The following is a 17888-nucleotide window of genomic DNA, read 5'->3' on the forward strand; positions in this document are numbered from 1 at the left end:
CAACTATTTTCTAATGTCCTTTCTAAGTTTTCTTTTCTTTTTGTTTTTTTGATGCATGGTCATTTAGAGAGTGTTGATTACTTTTCAGAAATTTAGTGTCTGTCAAAATATCTTTCTCTTACTGATTTCTATTTTAATCCCCATGTGGTCCAAGAACGTACTCCCTGTTGATTTCTATCTTTTAAAACTTACATTAGCATATTTTGTAATATTTTTACCTATGTATTCTAGTTTTGATGTTGACATACATGGTATTTCTTTTTAAATTTCAAAATAAATTTCTTTTTGGTATACAGCAATGGGAGGAAAGAAGAAAGAATTAGAACATTCAATAACATTGCCAATTTTTCTCAATTTGATCTATGGATTTAGCAAACTCTCAATCAAAATCCCAGCATGGTTTTTTGGTAGATAACCTGTTGACAAAATGGTTCAATATTTATATGGAAAGGCAGAGATACTAAAATAATTGAAACTATTCTTCAAAAGGAAAACAAAGGTGCCAAGACTTACAATACCTGATTTTAAGACATGTTATGAAGTTCAGTAATCAAAAATGTTCATTATTGACAAAAAGATAGAAATATTGTTGAATGGAACAGAATAGAAACTGCAAAAATAGACTCACACCAATACAGTCAACTAATTTTTGTCAAAGGCACAAAGAAAAGTCACTGAGACAATTGGATATTCACATGCAAAACAAAATGACACACACCTCATGCCACATGCAAAAATTAACTCAAAATGAATCATAGTCCTAAATGTAAGAGTATAAGGCTTCCGGAAGAAAATTCAGGACAAAACTTACATTACCTAAGGCTTGACCATAAGTTTTTTAAACACAACATTAAAAGTATGATCCATGAAAGAAAGTAATGATAAATAAGACTTTATACAAAATTTTAAAAATATATTGCTCTATGAAGAACAGAGTTACAAGACTGAAAAGACAATTCATAAACTGGGAGAAAATATTTGCAAATAACATATCTGATAAAGGACTTCTATCCAATTATTAAACAGGCAAAAGATCTAAACAGACTCTTCACTGAAAATCCCAAAAGCTTGCAGGGATCGGAGCAACAGCAACCTTTATTCATTGCTAGTGGGAATACAAAATGGCACTTTGCTTGGTAGTTTGGCAGTTTCTTACAAAATTTAACTTAGATTTATCATCCAGTGTAGCAATCATGTTCCTAGATATTTCCTCAACTGACTTGAAAACTTCTGCCCACAAAAATGAATGCACAGGAATGCTTTTAGCAGCTTTATTCATAATCACCAGACATTTGGAGCAACCTTCAAATAATATCCTTCAGCAGATGAATGGATAAAGAAACTGTGGTACATCCATAGAATGGAATATTATTCAAGTATATTATTTTATAGTGTCCCACAAATCTTGTATGCTCTGTTCTATTTTATTTATTCTCTTAGTTTTGGTATTTCAATTTGGACCCTTTCTATTTACCTGTATTTAGATAACTGGTCCACTGATTCTTTCCTCTGCTATGCACAATCTGCTGATAAGCTCATCAGAAAAATTCTTCATTTCTGTTACCATATATTTCATAGCTAGCATTTCCCTTTGACTTTATTCTTTGTAATATCTATCTGTGCTGATAGTTCCCATCTGTTCCTGCTTGTTGTCATCTGCCTTTTGCACAAGGTGCTTTCACATATTTATCATAGTTACTTTCATAAAATAGCTGGCTTCTTCCATAAGATACTTTAACATTTTTATTATGGTATTTTAAAATCCCTGATTGATAATTCCCACATCTCTCAACCTCTAATATGGGTCTCATTTTCTTTCTTCATCATTTGTCTAATACATTTTGCTTAAATTCTAGACAATTTGTGAAAAATAAGATACTGAAGTAAATATTTATGTCTAGAAAAAAGAGGACATTCCTTCTTCTGAGTCAACGTATTCTACACTTAAGTTAGGTCTACAATTTGTTGTTTCTTTAGTTAGATTTAGTTTACTACAAGTTTCAAATTATTTGAGAGTGTTTTCAGAACCTTTGCTTTGACAAACTTGGGATCCGAGTTCCTGCACCATTTCTCTATTTTCCTGTCCTCAGACTTCGTGCTCTTTCACCTTGGAGAGTTTTATTCCATCTTTCTCTCCTCATACCCAGCCACAGCTGGCTTCTGCCTCATGCTTATTGTAAGACCTAGAGAGCGTGTGGGGATTCCTCCTTCTGTTTTTTTTTTTTTTTTTTTTTTTTTTTCATAGTTCTCAGACCTCGGTGATCCCTGTGCACCTACACCGTAGGGGTTACTCACACCTCTCCTCCCGTAGACAGAGGCTTCCTCATACTCAGTATAAGGCATGAATGGCCCAAAGGCTTTATCTCAGTTATCCTGCTCTGCCCTCACAGTTTAGCAAGCTGACACCCCCGCCCCATGATGAATACCTGAGGTGCCTGTGGATTTCTCTTAGTTCTTCTCTCCTTCCCTTAGACTGCAACAGCGCCCACACACACTCCCATGGAATCTGTCTCAGCTGTCCTATGCTGCCAATGATCTATGTTATGAATGCTAAGTGAAGCTTGTGGAAGAAAGTTGGCAGGTCATTGCAGATTTTCTTTCTCTCTAACTCCTAGGGATTCTAAACTGTCGTATCAACCCATTGTCAGTCTTGAACAACTTATTGAAAGTGCAACTGTTTTCTCCTTAGTCACAGATGTAGTCACTTTTTCCCTTCTTTAGCTGTTGCACCAGGGATAAAAACATTATGGGTCACTTCTGTTCTAGGTCAGGCAAATTACTTTGTGGATTATGATTTAGTAGGTTTCTTTGCATGTACACCTTTCTACTCATCTTAAGAAACTATGACTTTAAGGTTCTCACTGTTTGAGTGAAGGGGACATCCCCTTGCAACTCTCTATATTGTAAGTGGAAACAGAAGACTTCACCAGTTATTTTTAAGGGATAAGTTCTTTCAATATTATCTTTGAAAAATGATTAATGAAAGATGTTTTGATTTTAGGGTATTAAGAATTTTAAACTTATAAAATAAGCAAAGATTATCTGTACTACAAATAATCTATTTTATTGAACAGCATGAACCAAGGTCAACCCATGATCTGCCTCCAGCTCTGGTTGACCAATGATGTAAAGAGAAGTCTTGGCACATGGCCTCAGTTGGAAAGAACAGAAGTTCTACAATCCAATATTCAAGAGGCTGAACATCAAGGTACGATATAGCCCATCTCTGATCTTGTTCCTCATTAATAATAAATAGCATTTGACTTTCTCCTAAAAAATATATTTGGAATTTCAATAATATTTGAAATTAATTAATTTTATTTTAAAAAGTTTATTGCCTTTAATTTCTCTATAAATATTGAGATGCCCATCATTGGGATGTCTCAAAAGGACACATAATTTCTAGGTCTTGGGTTTAGTAAGTTCCAAGTCATGAACCTCAATTACAGCAGCTAAAGTAACATATATGGCTAACTGCTAAGAAAATATTCTGATTTTCCACCAAGAGTTAACAGCAAAATTTCCCTATATTTAAAACTAGAAAAATATTGCTATGGAATTAAGAGAAGATTAAGAATTCTGAAGTATAATTACAAAAGTCCAGATGAGATTAAGATAATTGTGGGAACAAAAAGGACTCATGAAATACAAACATTTATCACTTAAGCCTAATCCTTGGGATAATGGAAAACTAGTGCAATTCATTGAAATAATAGTGTCCATTTCATAGACCTTATATGTTCAAAGTTAAAGGAAGCAAAATAGTATGCTTGACATAGCCTGAATATAAAATATATGCATTTTAAGACATAATTATCTTGAATATAAGCTTGAAAACTTCAGATTGATAAATTCTGAAATGCTAATAGTTTTACCATTACAATCAGTATTATTCAATAAATTCCAAAATGCACATAATCGTCCAAATGTAGTAACAAGTTGGTACTACTAGCTTCAATATTTCAACAATGTATTGCTAGCTTAAAAATGCATAATGGCCCAATTAATCAGAAAAATTCTAAGTTACAAATTAACAACCAGACAATTCAGCAACAAAGAGAAGAAAAACAGATTCTTGATTAAATCTGAGTGTAGATATACAATAAATGTTGACTGAAAACTACATTTGATATTAAAAATCCATGATGAATTAATTCTTCAATATGAAAGGACTAATTATAACTGCAATATGGATAAAAGGGAAAGAAAAAACTGAATGTTATTAAGTAATTACTATGTGCCTGGCACTGTTACATCACAACTTTATTTACTTATCCCAAGGTGCATTTTATGAAACTTGTGGCTCAGAGGTCAGTATCTCAAACTTAGTCAAACACTAGCGGGGCTCAGTGTCAAAATCAGGTATGATTGACTTCTAGTTCCATGTCCTAAGAAAAAAAAATGGAAGTGATAGGATCAGAAGGATAAGAAGAAGAGTCCTAACTTCTAAGATAATAAGTTTTCTGTAAAACCACAGAAAGCAGACATCAGAATGAGGAAAGCCATCAAACAATAAAATTCTCTCAGGGACCATTTAATCAGTTCTTGGCCACAGAGAAAGGAATACAAATATTCTGGCAGCTCTACACACGGGTTATCTAGCAGTGAAACAACTTAGGCAAGGATTTAAAATATTACCAAATCACTGAGGGCTGTGGCTGGAAGCATCAATCAAAGGAGGCATAAAAATGCCTCACAGTTGAGCCTAGGGACTCTTTATAAAATAAAGTTTGGTTAAAACATAGCTAGAGATCAGCAAATAGCTTAAATATCCTCCAGCAATGCTCAAGGCAATGAAAGAGTTGACTGTTCATATACACAGCTCCAAGATATTCAAGTAGTAACTAGTGAGATCGACAATTTTAAGATGACCCTGAAACACCAACCAGCTGTAAAAGGTAACAACCTTATATTCTAATGATTGTCTTCCTCAAACTACTTTTTGCCCCTGGATATTCTTTATGAAATTAACCAGTAATTAACTTTATATGCATTAACTGTCCAAACTCAGTCCACAAACCATAGTCTTTATAATATATAATATCTCAAAGGAATGTCTGTTTGGATGACAGCTCTTATTTATGCCATTAAAATATAGATTTTGATCAGAAAAATTGAGAGCTTTTTATCTTGGCTATGTAATATGACAAAGGACAAAATTGCTTGGAAGTGGAAATTTTGAAAATTTGAATCCAAACAGATATATAAATACATACATATGTATATGAAGTCAGTTACCAGATTAACTAGAAATTATCCTATAATGCTGAAAAATTTATAATATAGCTATGAAATATAGATGCTTAAATGCTATTTTATAAGGAGGATTATTTTGTTTGCAAGCTCCGCCTATGAAAATAAGAAATATAGGTCAGTAGGTTTGTTTTAAAATACAATGTTGCTTCAAAATATATCCCAGAAGAAATTCTAATAAGTTATTGGCACAGTTTGTTTTTTCTTTCATAGAGAACTTAATAAAAATGATAATTAGCAAATCTATGAATATATTTGTGAAGTTTTATTTTTTAACTGTGGTGTATGATTTTCCTACAAGTAACAGAGAACCCAGTCAAGAAGCAAGAAAACATTATTGCGCTTAATGAGAACCTAAAGTTAAGCAGTTACTCTTTTCATCATGTGTCTCAATAAAATCAGAAATACAAGTCATCATTATTAGTTAAGACTAGTTTTGGATTTAAGGGACAGGAAACTCAAAATAAAATTGGGTGACAAATATGGAAGTTTAGTTCTTTATTACATAATAATCAAGATACACGGGCCATGGCTGGAAAGGTGCTTTACAGAACTGGAGAGCTAGCATCCTCCTATCTTGTTGCAATATTTTTGTAGATTTTCCATTTCCAATTCACTGTATGGTATAGAAAGAATGCTCTAGCTAGCCTTTCATTCTAGACAATAATAGAGTAAACTTGAGAGAAAAAAAATTAAAAGTTGTATAACTTTGGTCAGAATTTAATGACCTGACAGCAACCAGCATCAAAAAAAGTTGGTACATATAGACATTATTTCAAGCAGCCATGAGCACAGCTAAAATTCAGAAAGTATGCTATTAAACAGTGGGATAGCTGTTTCTATTACAATATTTCTGCAGTTTTCTTGTTTTTCCCTAAAATGTCAAATGATTGCCACAGCTTCAGCCATTGCATAGGTAGAAGACATGTTATTCAAGGACAGGAGGCAGGAGAGGTAAGCACTACCCCCACATGCTATCCTCTTATTATCTGAGAAGATATCCCTTTCCCAGTGCTCCCTTGGGAAACCTTCAGCTACAACTCATTAGGTAGTACTAGGTCACGTGCCCAGCTCTACATGCAAGGACAGTTGTGAAAGCAAGGATCCATCAAGAATAAGAAGATTGAATTAAATGACCAAGACCTGTAATAATTATTTCTCTTAGACTGTGAACATTGGCATCAAAACACAGTTAGGGTATTGTTTATAAGCAAAATTAGAAGATAACTATTAGTTAAGCAAGAAGTATTTGCCATTATAACAATGTTTGGGGTGTGCTGTTAAAAATTCAATGACATCTTGTATTTTTTTTAATTTCAGAATATTACAGGGGTACAAATGTTTTGGTTAAATACAAATATTAACCTTTAGAACACTAAATAAGTTTGATAAATAAACATGTGAGGCAGTCTATTCTAAAAACTTTGGCCCAAAATAGGCAAACTATTGAGAAATCATTTTCTTTCTTATTCTGGAGTCATTGCAAAAATAAATAAAGACCCCAGAATGTAATTTGAGAACTCAAATGTGAGAAAATTCTACAAACACAAATAAAATTTAAATAAAACTGGGGAAAAAATTCAATGACAAAATAAGGCCAAAAATAAAATGTTTAGCACAAATGTTCAGTTTTGGAAAGTGGTATTAGAAAATGGAAAGAAAATGGAAGGAAGAAAAAAGGAAGGAATGGACATGGACAAACGGAGGGAGGGAAGGGAGACCACATTTTTTAAAAATTTCTTCAATTAAGTAGGAAGTCAAAATATAGTATGAACTGTTTAGAATTGAATAAAACTGAGAATATAACATATAAAAATATTATATAAAATGTAGCTGAAATTTTTCAGAATAAAATTAAGTCTTAAATGTTTTAGGAGAGAGTAAGAGAGAATAAAAAATAAATAACCTAAGCATTCAATTTTGGAAGTAACAATAGTAACAACATATCAAATCAAAACAAAAGAAAAATATCCATAGATGACAGTGAAAATTAATTATTTGGAGGGTACAATTCAAGAATTCTTTAGAACTAGACATCTATCAATGAGGAATAAATATTAATAGAAACCCCCTTATTAATAATGAATAAGGAAATAAGGCTGCCAATCATCAATTATTGTTGATATTATTCTAATAAATATGGTAAGAAAAATAGAGAATTTAGTCACCTAAATAGTTAAAAGTTAATAATTCTGATAACTTTTATCATTACTACTAATAAACCAAAAATATAAGTATATTAACTAACACAGTATTCAAGTTTATCAGAGAATGCAGCAAGAGTCAAGAGAAGACATACCATACATAATACCATACCCCTGCAATACACTATAGCTCTATACTACTATCAGAATTAACTGATTTTTTAAAAGTAGTATTAAAGTACTTTACCCACAATAAGAGTAAAGTAAACAACATTAATTTACAAGACTTTTATGAAGAAAATAATAAATCTCTATTTAAAAACAGAAAACAAGACGAATAAACAGCTATCACATATTTCTAGATAAAAAGAATTACCATGGAAAACATTTTATTTCTCTTCAAATCTGAATAAATACAGTACAATTAAGTTTTTATCACCCATTAAAACCTGAGTAAATGGACTTCTTTAGAATGTAAGCTTTACAGTGTTCCTGAAATTCAAATTGGAGGTGCCGAGAAGACCTCAAATAAATAGCTGATCTGAGAGTCAACAAAAGCCTTGCGAGCCTGCCAATTTCAAAAGATATGCATTAAACAATCATGATTAGTTTGATCAGGTCCCGTTTATTTATTTTTGTTGTTCTGCACAGGAAGGAAACTATCACGAGAGCAGACAACCTACAGAATGGGAGAAATATTTGCATGCTACACATCTGATAAAGGGCTGATAACTAGAATCTATATAGAACTCAGGAAAATCAGCAAGAAAAAGTCAAACAACCCTATCAAAAAGTGGGCAAAGGACAGGAACAGAAACTTTTCAAAAGAAGATAGACTAATGGCCAAGAAACATATGAAAAAATACTCAACATCTCTAATCATAAGGGAAATGCAAATCTAAACCACAAATGAGATATCACTTATCTCCAGTGAGAATGGCCTTTACCAAAAAATCCCCAAACAATAAATGTTGGCGTGGAGGTGGAGAGATAGGAACACTCATACACTGCTGGTGGGACTGCAAACTAGTACAACCTCTGTGGAAAGTAACATGGAGATACCTCAAAGAGCTACAAGGAGAACTACCACTTGATCCAGCAATCCCATTACTGGGCATCTACCCAAAGGAAAAAAAGACATTCTATAAAAAAGACATCTGCACTCGAATGTTTATAGCAGCACAATTCACAATAGCAAAGATATGGAAACAACCCAAGTGACCGTCAATACACAAGTGAATTAATTGTCTAAGGCCATACCACCCTGAAACCACCTGATCTTATCTTATCTCAGATTAATAAAATGTGGGATATGTATACTGTGGAGTTCTATTCAGCCACAAAAAAAACACTGGTGATCTAGCACCTCTTGTATTCTACTGGATGGAGCTGGAGCCCATTCTACTAAGTGAAGTATCACAAGAATGGAAAAATTAGCACCACATGTACTCACCATTAAATTGGTATTAACTGATCAACACTTAGGTACACATATGGTAGTAACAACATTCATCTCATGTCGGGCAGATGGGAGGGGGGAAGAGGGAATAGTTATATACACACCTAATGGGTGCAGTGCACACCATCTGGGGGATGGACATGCTTGAAGCTCTGACTTGGGTAGGGCAAAGGCAATATATGTAACCTAAACATTTGTACCCCTACGATATGATGAAATAATAAACAAACAAAGAAAAAAATCATGGGTAGGCAAAATAATCCATGGTTTTTATCACCATCCTCACACACATACAGAGCAATGAAAATCACAAGTTCAACTGATCCGTATTTCATGTATTAATTTGAGAAAGAGCTGCTGTTCACAGTAGGTAGTTGAAAATTGAGAAGCTATAAAGATTATTTTCAATAGTGGCTAATAGTTCCACTGAGCCAAGACAGATAAACCAACTCATTAAAAGTAAATTTAATGTAATACCAATAGCAATCGTAAGGCAATTTTTTTAAAGTTGAAAAATTTATTCTAAAGTTAATTTGGAAAAGTAAATATGTAAATTTCAGGGAATAAGTATGAGGAATTTTTTTCTACCAGTTAAATTTAAAAGTATTCTGTAAAGATATTGTAAATAAAACATAGAGTGCAAGGCAAATAGATCAATGGACCAAAATGGAAAGTAGGGGAACAAATTCCTCAGGAAAGGTAGGATTTGACGAAGTATTGAAGTTTTGTACCTGTTCATAAAATAGTGTTGGCATAAATGACTATAAATTTATGAAAAAATCATCAATTATATGTTATACCATAACAAAAAACTCAAGTGCTAAATGAATGTTTCATAAACAAACAAAACATAAGTAAATTTTTAGAAGTTATGACAAATATTCTGGGGGAAGTTTTCTCTAGGCATGATTTGATCAGCCACAAAGAAGGACATACAGTAAACAGACATAAATTACTAGACCCCAGTGCTCTGTAAGAAAGCTCAGGGCAAACCCTTGCAGGAGAAGCAACTCATGCCTATTTCTTTTCCTGGAGCATAATAATTTGAAATATTCATCAACCATTTAAAATACATATGAATGAGTTCTTCTTTAAAATTCAGAAATCTATAATTTTTCCCTTTTCATTTTGAACTTGTGTTTCCATTCCACTTCCACCACCAAATTGCATAGCAATATAATACCACTTTATGCCCATCTTCTTATAAAATATGTATATACTCTAAAATTTATTTTTTTATAAAAATTTTATATAATGAAATTTTATTATATAACTTTCAGTAAATTGTTTCTCTGTTGGATTGAGTTATATTATGATTTTTGTTAGTAGATAATTAATCTTAGCACATATATATTATAAAGTTAATAAATAATTTTAACTTGAAATAATTTTTTTCAGAATACGTATCTTAATGAGATTAATAAAGCTATTTTTCAACAATGGATCTTATCCATGGATAAATGAGTTATTGTTAGAATATTCCAGTTTATAATCAATTCTACTTATGGTTTTCATTTTATTACTTGAAATATTAAGAAAGTTTATTTATATGTATGAGCTGATGGAATGAAAGGGGTTTTGTTTTAATAATGTCACTCAATTTGAACTCCTTCAGAATTTCATGGCAAAATAACAAAATAGTGTGTGATCAAAAATTATTTATTATGAATCAATTGGCAAGTAGATTTTTATCCTTTAAATTTCATGAAAGCAAATAATATGAATCATATGGACTACAAAATACTTTTTTAAAACCCAGTTATTAGCATCATTCACTGTCTTGTGCTTGATTTTTGGGAGGGATACCCAAAAATGTTCTATCGAGAATTTGTAAATAAAAGTTTATTATAACTCTTACTCTTTCTCTTAAATGCACTTTGTTTAACTTGATATATTAAGAAAGGGTTTGTGTTTGGCAACTTCTGTGTGTTCCTCCAAATTTACTCTCCTTTCTTCTTTACCCTGCTTTCTGGGCTGGTATGCTGACCTGCATAGAATAACCAGTGGGATGCCTTCTAATTTCTTTCTGGTTACAGCTAATAGGAAGCTCAGCAGATGGTCTGAAGGAGGGAAGTAAGTGAAGTCAGTTTATTTATTCTCCTTAATCCTTCTCCTTCAAGGCAGCCTCAGACTGGCTGTATCTTTAACCAAAGAACAGTGTTCATTTCCAAACAGCCTTGTTGACAAGAGTAACTCTCCTTCTAGGGATCAAAAGTCTCTCCTTTCTCTTGTGCCTTTGGCTAAGGGGTGGTGACAGCTTCATTGTCGCTTGGCCCTACTGCCCATTGTACTCCCTGTGATTGTCCTATAGCCCGATCATTCCCCTTTAATTCGTCTCTTTTTAAATAAACCACCTTCACAAATTCTAATTTCAGTGTGCTGTCTGTTGACATCTTGACTGATATAGAGTGGAAGTAATAAAGATATTTTAATATTCATAATTTTAATAATTTAATACTTTTTAATTTATTTACCTTGAAGTTGACATTTTTGCCAAGATATTTTTGAGCTGCAGATTTGGTTCACTCAGTTTATGAAAAATGTTCATGATACAGCCCAATAAGCAAAGCTGATTCTCATTTCTAGCCAAACATCCAATTTTTTCTTTTTATCACATAAAGTCCAATTTCATTTATCAATTTACATAAATGTGTTATGTGTTTCCAGGAACATTATTAAAAATATTGAGAAACAAATAGTGGCACACATTTGCAAGAGTAGTAAATGCCACACACTCAATATTGAAATATTGTGTATCTGAGGTAAGTTTATTCATTTTAAGTTATAAAAATTAGATAATATGTTTCTATTTCTCTTTATTTAATTTTTACAATATACAATGTGTGTAGCTAAAATTAGTCATTTATGAAGCAAGGATATAATAATGATATGATAAAATATGATATGATATACAAAATATAAAACATAATATTCCTTTGAATATTATTGATCTTGCATGTTTGCATACATTTTTGGCTTTCAAATTATTAAATAAGAAGCAAGAATCAAAATCAGAAATAAATTCATTTATTTTTTTATACATCATGATCAAATTTTCTTATATATCTAATGATGCTAAAACTAATAGATCTGATAGCCAGATTAAAATTTAATTTTTTACAAATTAGAAGTAGAAGAAAGTAATCTCTTATAACTGCAAATAAGATAAAAGTTGATTGTCATTAGAAATACAGTTTATAATATGATTTGGTAAAGTAGGTTTTAACTTCCATGTCAAATATGGTGATCTTTGAAAGAAAGTTCTCTCTCTCTCTCTCTCTCTCTCCCTCTCTCTCTCTCTCACCACACACACACACACACACACACACACACACACACACACACAGTTTTACACTGAGAACATTTACCATGATAACTTTGGTGTACAACATCCTAGTTATATTTACAAATATCTTTATTGCTGTACTACATTGATTCTGCAATTTGAAAATGTTTTCATTGTAGGATGAGTACTGAGAATAGCTGAAAAGAATATCTTAAGTGCAAATAGGGGTCAGGAAGGGAGGATTATGTTAGCATCCAATAATTTCTTCATGCTTTTCTTCATGCTCACAGAAATCTTCCAGTATGATACATTTTTTGCTCATAGACAGGCATTGGAAGGCATGATGTCATTAAAATAAATTTGTCTTTACACCCACCATCCCACTCTACCACATATCAGATTTATTTTACTATATAAAAGATCGAATGTCCCCCTTCCATAAGCATATTTGTATGATTTACATTCTTCACTCTTAAAAGGCATATTTATAACAGCAGTGAACAGTAAGCCCCATGGGTTTGGGGTGCACTATTAAATCATTGAAAAAAGTTTCTTTTGTTCAATGTCTCGGGGTTCTCAAAAATGCATTGTTGTAGTTAAAGCAGCCTCAAAGATCTAAAAATTCATTTTCTTAAAACTATCTTGGCAGATTACATTTGGAAAGTAAAAGGTTTAACCTTATAAAAAAAAGAGGTGTGGCTCTGTGCTTTGCGATTGGAGGTGATCTCTAGCTCTTTGGAATGTCCTCCCTGATAAGGATGTCTTTGTTTACCAAAGGGCCTTGGCCCCTGAATGTCTAACAATGTGAATTATGATGGAAACTTTGGCCATGTGGTAGCCATTCAACATTCAACAGCTTAGAATTCAGCCATGTGGGTAGTCAAACATGGAGTCCCAGTGAAAACTCTGGACACTAAATCTTGGGTAAACTTCCTTGGTTGGGAATATTCTGTATGTATTGTCACATGTTGATGTGAGGAGGGTGATACATCCTGAAGACAATGGAAGCTTCACGTTTGGAAACTCCCCACTCGACTCTGCCCTGTGCATCTCTTACTTTGGCTGATTTTAATCTGTATCCTTTTCCTGTAATAAACCCTAACCATGAGTATATAATAGCTTTCCGTGGATTTTTCTAGTGATTTATCAAACCTGAGGGTGGTCTTAGAAAGCCCCAAACTTGCAATTGGTGTTAGAAGAGAGAGAGACTCTGTCTCAAAAAAAAATTTTTTTTTTAAAAAAGATGTAGTCTGTTAAAAGAACACTGTAGTGCTATTTTTCAATTAGATTTTATGTAAAATTAGAAATGCATTCATCTGGAAAATATTTTACCTTTAAGAATTACAAATTATTTAACACCTTATAATTAAGCTAAAGTATAAAATTTTATATAACATATATGAATATACAAATGTTTGAAAATAATTTTAATAAATTAGTACTAGTATTTAGGTTATAATATGAACTGTAATTTCATTTGGTAGAGTTGCTTAAATGTCTAGGTAAAGCAATATAAGCTTAAATAAAAAAGAAAAAAACACCTCTAAGTTTCTTTTAAATTACCTGACTTACATAATACAGTGTGAACATGCAGCACAGTCTTGGGTGGATCATGTTTAACTATTTCTAAAGAGGATTGGTTTTTAGTGAGAAGCAGCTTCCTTTGGCCTTAGCGGCAGAATTGAAATGGTATATCAACAATAAAGAATAAGGTGCTAGTACTATAAGAGAAGTTAAGGAAAAAATTGGAGAAACATTTATTAAGATATGTGAATTTTAAATTTTAAGTATTTTAAAATTAACTCAGGCAATGCATATTTAATCCGTTCACTGCCTAAAAACCCTGTGACAATGAGTCTCTCATCATTTTTTTCTATATAATAAGGTACACTTCTCTCCAGTGTTCCCCATAAATCGCAAAAGTGTGGAAGAATAAGTGTGGAGGCACATCGATGAAAGTCATTTCAGCTTATTACCCAAGAATCCCAGAGTATCTAGGCTGAGGGCCAGAGGCGGGGGGAGGCAAATTAGCCACTGAAAGTGGTACCCAAGGACCTGACAGGAGGGAAAAACCTGAAAATACATTGGTAATATGAAGCAGTAGTAGATCTCTAATTGTGTGCTAGCCCTTGTGCTAAGTGCATTCTATGTGTTGCTTCACAGGAAACAAAAGCTGCTGTCAACTATAATATTTGATCAAAATGGGAACTTACATGAAACACCTGTGATGTGGCAAAATCTGACCCTTTCTGCCACTCTCATTGGCAGGAAGAAGGATGAGGAGTGTGTATTTGAGTAATTAGAAGCTTTTAAGTAAAATGATCTTTGTTTTTTGATAAAATTAAGAGTGATACAAATTCCTATAATACTAGCAGAAACCTATTGCTTTGGTTTCTAGAAGTTGGTTCATTTTAATTGTGAGCTCATAACCAGGCATAATGCATACTTCTGAGTGGGTACAGCAGAGTTTTGCAATGTTCTCATACTTAGAGATATAATGCTGTGAATGACAGCAGGATGACAAGGGTGGCTAAAGAATAGCTCACCAAACACATTCAAGGCAACTGGTGAAGAAATGTGACCCAGTATTTTAACCAGGTTCTTAAATCATTGCAGTTTGGCAGAGATCACAGGGAAGGGGTGGGCAGAAAGAAAGATTAAAAAAAAAAAAAAAGGAGAGTCAACACAAAGACCTTAAATAATAAAGCTATAAGTTTTTCAAGTGATTTAAACAACTCTCTTACATCAAATTTCACCTATGTATGTAAGGCAGTGTTGTTTAACATAACAGTAGAGAAGTAAGGGTTTATTATTGATAGCTATTCAGGCTGTTTCAGAGGGAGGAGAACCTGAGCACTTCTCCAACCTGCAGCCTTATCTCTGTGAAGCAGCAGCCATGAGAACATAGCTCACTCCATCTGTGTTATATTCTCTGATCTTAGCAGCTGAGAAACAGCAGGTGACAGACTCCTAACCTCTAGGGAGCTGGAGCAATCAGACAGCAAAGAAATAAATATTCGGCACAAATAACTCATTGCATCACCACTGTTTACCTACCCAGAGCTCTTTGGAAATTATGCGTTATCAGTTTCAAATCATACACCTTAAGTTACCTGACGTTTGAAGCTATTGTAGTATTTGGCAGGTAGCCTGAATTTTAGTGGGTTACAGATTCCAAGTCTTTTATGAATATTGTGCCTTTGATGCTTGTTTCATTTCATTATAATAGACAATGCTTGTTGTTTAACATATTGCATTTTGCACAATTCGCCCTGTGTGAGTAAGCATGATGTTTGGGTGAATATTTTTGTAAACAGCAGAAGGAAGAACTTTCAAAGAATTCTGTGTTATATTGCATATTATTATTTGTTTAGTTGTTATTGTTCCTTCAATAAGCTAGGATATTTTGCTGTTGCTTTTTGTCTATTGTTTGCTCTGCTTAATAAAAAAGAGAAGCAGATGTTTCTACTTCACACCTAAGCAGCCTGATAAAGCACCCGAGCTGGGCTGGGCGCGGTGGCTCACGCCTGTAATCCTAGCACTCTGGGAGGCCGAGGCAGGCGGGATGGCTCGAGGTCAGGAGTTCGAGACCAGCCTGAGCAAGAGTGAGACCCCGTCTCTACTAAAAATAGAAAGAAATTATCTGGCCAACTAAAAATATATATAGAAAAAATTAGCTGGGCATGGTGGTGCATCCCTGTAGTCCCAGTTACTCGGGAGGCTGAGGCAGTAGGATCGCTTGAGCCCAGGAGTTTGAGGTTGCTGTGAGCTGGATTAACGCCACGGCATTTACTCTAGCCTGGGCAACAGAGCGAGACTCTGTCTCAGAAAAAAAAAAAAAAAAATCACCTGAGCTGGAATAAGGAGAGAATATTGAATCTCTTAGAACTAATGAGGGATCTGCATAATTCTCTTGGGTACTTCCTTTACTAAGGTTTGTGTGACATATAAATGTATCCAATGGTCTTATTTTATTTTTCTTTTTTTAAGCCCAATATGGAACAAAAGTATATCTAGTGTTTTTAAACGGATGCATATTTCTATACTATGCGACACAAAAGTTCTGCTTTCCAAGTCATAAAAAGTTCGTAAGTTTATGAATGAAAGGGAGACAGAGAAAAAAGTTGTGAACTATAAGTTAGTGATGGTGAGCAAAGGATTCAGAGCAGATGGTATGTTAAGAATGTGATATGTCAAGAGAGGAGGCCAAGTTGGCAGACTAGAAGGAGCTTGCACACACTGCTCTCATGGAGAGGATCAAAAGTGGCCAGTAGATATTCCCCTTTGGATCAGTCATCTAAGAAAGAGCCCAGGGATTCAACAGAGAAGCAACAGGAGGAACCAAAAGAAAAGGAAAAGGAAGTAAAGTAACCCACTCAGCCAGATCAGTGGTAGCCGGAAGAGGCACCTGCAAGTGGGGAAGGGGCAGGTGAGAGACCCCCAGGGCCCCACACTCCCCCTGGAGACTCTGCATTCTGAGCAATGAGAGGGGCCCTCCGCCCCCAGGGGCCTCCAGACTAACACAGGGAGGTGCCTAGACCGCACAGTGGCATTGGTGTGGAGAGGGGCACAGCGAGGTCCCATAGGCTTCCAAGCCTGAGTGCTGCAGGCAGCACCACTTTGAGAGCACTGCGTCTGCTCAGGGCCAGCGCTGTCACTGCCACCTCTTCATCACTGCTGCTGGGCCAGGGAGGCAGTGGGGGGGCCAGATGCTCTCACACACCCGGGGTCCAGTGCTGCTGTAAGACACTGCTGCCACCACCACCAAAGGACCCAGTAAGAGCAAATCCCATAGCTGCCCCCCCACTGCCTCTGCCAGTGATGCCCCACCTTGCCACCACGGCCACCACCGCCTCTGGGGCACCCAGGCAGGAGCGAAACCCCACAGCCGGTCATCCCCAGTGTCACTGCTGAGGGGACCTGGGCATGGCAAACAGGCCACCACATGCCAACGAACACTGCCACTGCCAGACCTGACCATGACACCCATAAACAAAAAGCCAGCAGAAGTAAATATTCTCATATCAGACAAAATAGACTTTAAATGAACACTGTTAAAAAAAAGACAAAGATGGTCATTATATAATGATGAAGGAACAATTCAACAAGAAGACAAAACAATGCTAAATATATATGTATCTAACAGAGGAGCTCCCAGATTCAAAAAACAAATTCTACTAGAGCAAAGCAAGGAAATAAACAACAATATCATAATACCTGGGTATTTCAACACTCCACTGACAGAACTAGAGGGCTCATCAAGGCAGAAAATCAACAAAGAAACACTAAATGGGACTCCAGAATAAATGGATCTAACAGACATTTATAGACCATTATACTGCAAAACTGTAGAATATATATTCTCATCAGCACATAGGACATATTCTAAGATAGACCATACATTAGGTCACAAAACAAGTTGCAGCAAACTCAGAAAAATGTATATCATACCGTGTATCTTCTCAGACCACAGTGGAATAAAACTAAATCAATATCAACAGGAACTCTCAAAACTACACAAATACATGGAAAGTTAACAACCTGTTGCTAGACGACCCTTGGGTCAATGACAAAATCAAGATGAAAATCAAAAGATTTTTCAAATTGAACAACAAGTTACAACCCTCCAAAATCTCTGGGATACCACAAAATCAGTGCTAAAATGGAAATTTTTAGCCTTAAATGCCTACATCAAAATCACAGAAAGATCACAAATTAAAAACCTAGTGTCACACCTCAAGGAACT

This window comes from Lemur catta, chromosome 1, assembly GCF_020740605.2.
Source record: "Lemur catta isolate mLemCat1 chromosome 1, mLemCat1.pri, whole genome shotgun sequence".
Classification (NCBI taxonomy): Eukaryota; Metazoa; Chordata; class Mammalia; order Primates; family Lemuridae; genus Lemur; species Lemur catta.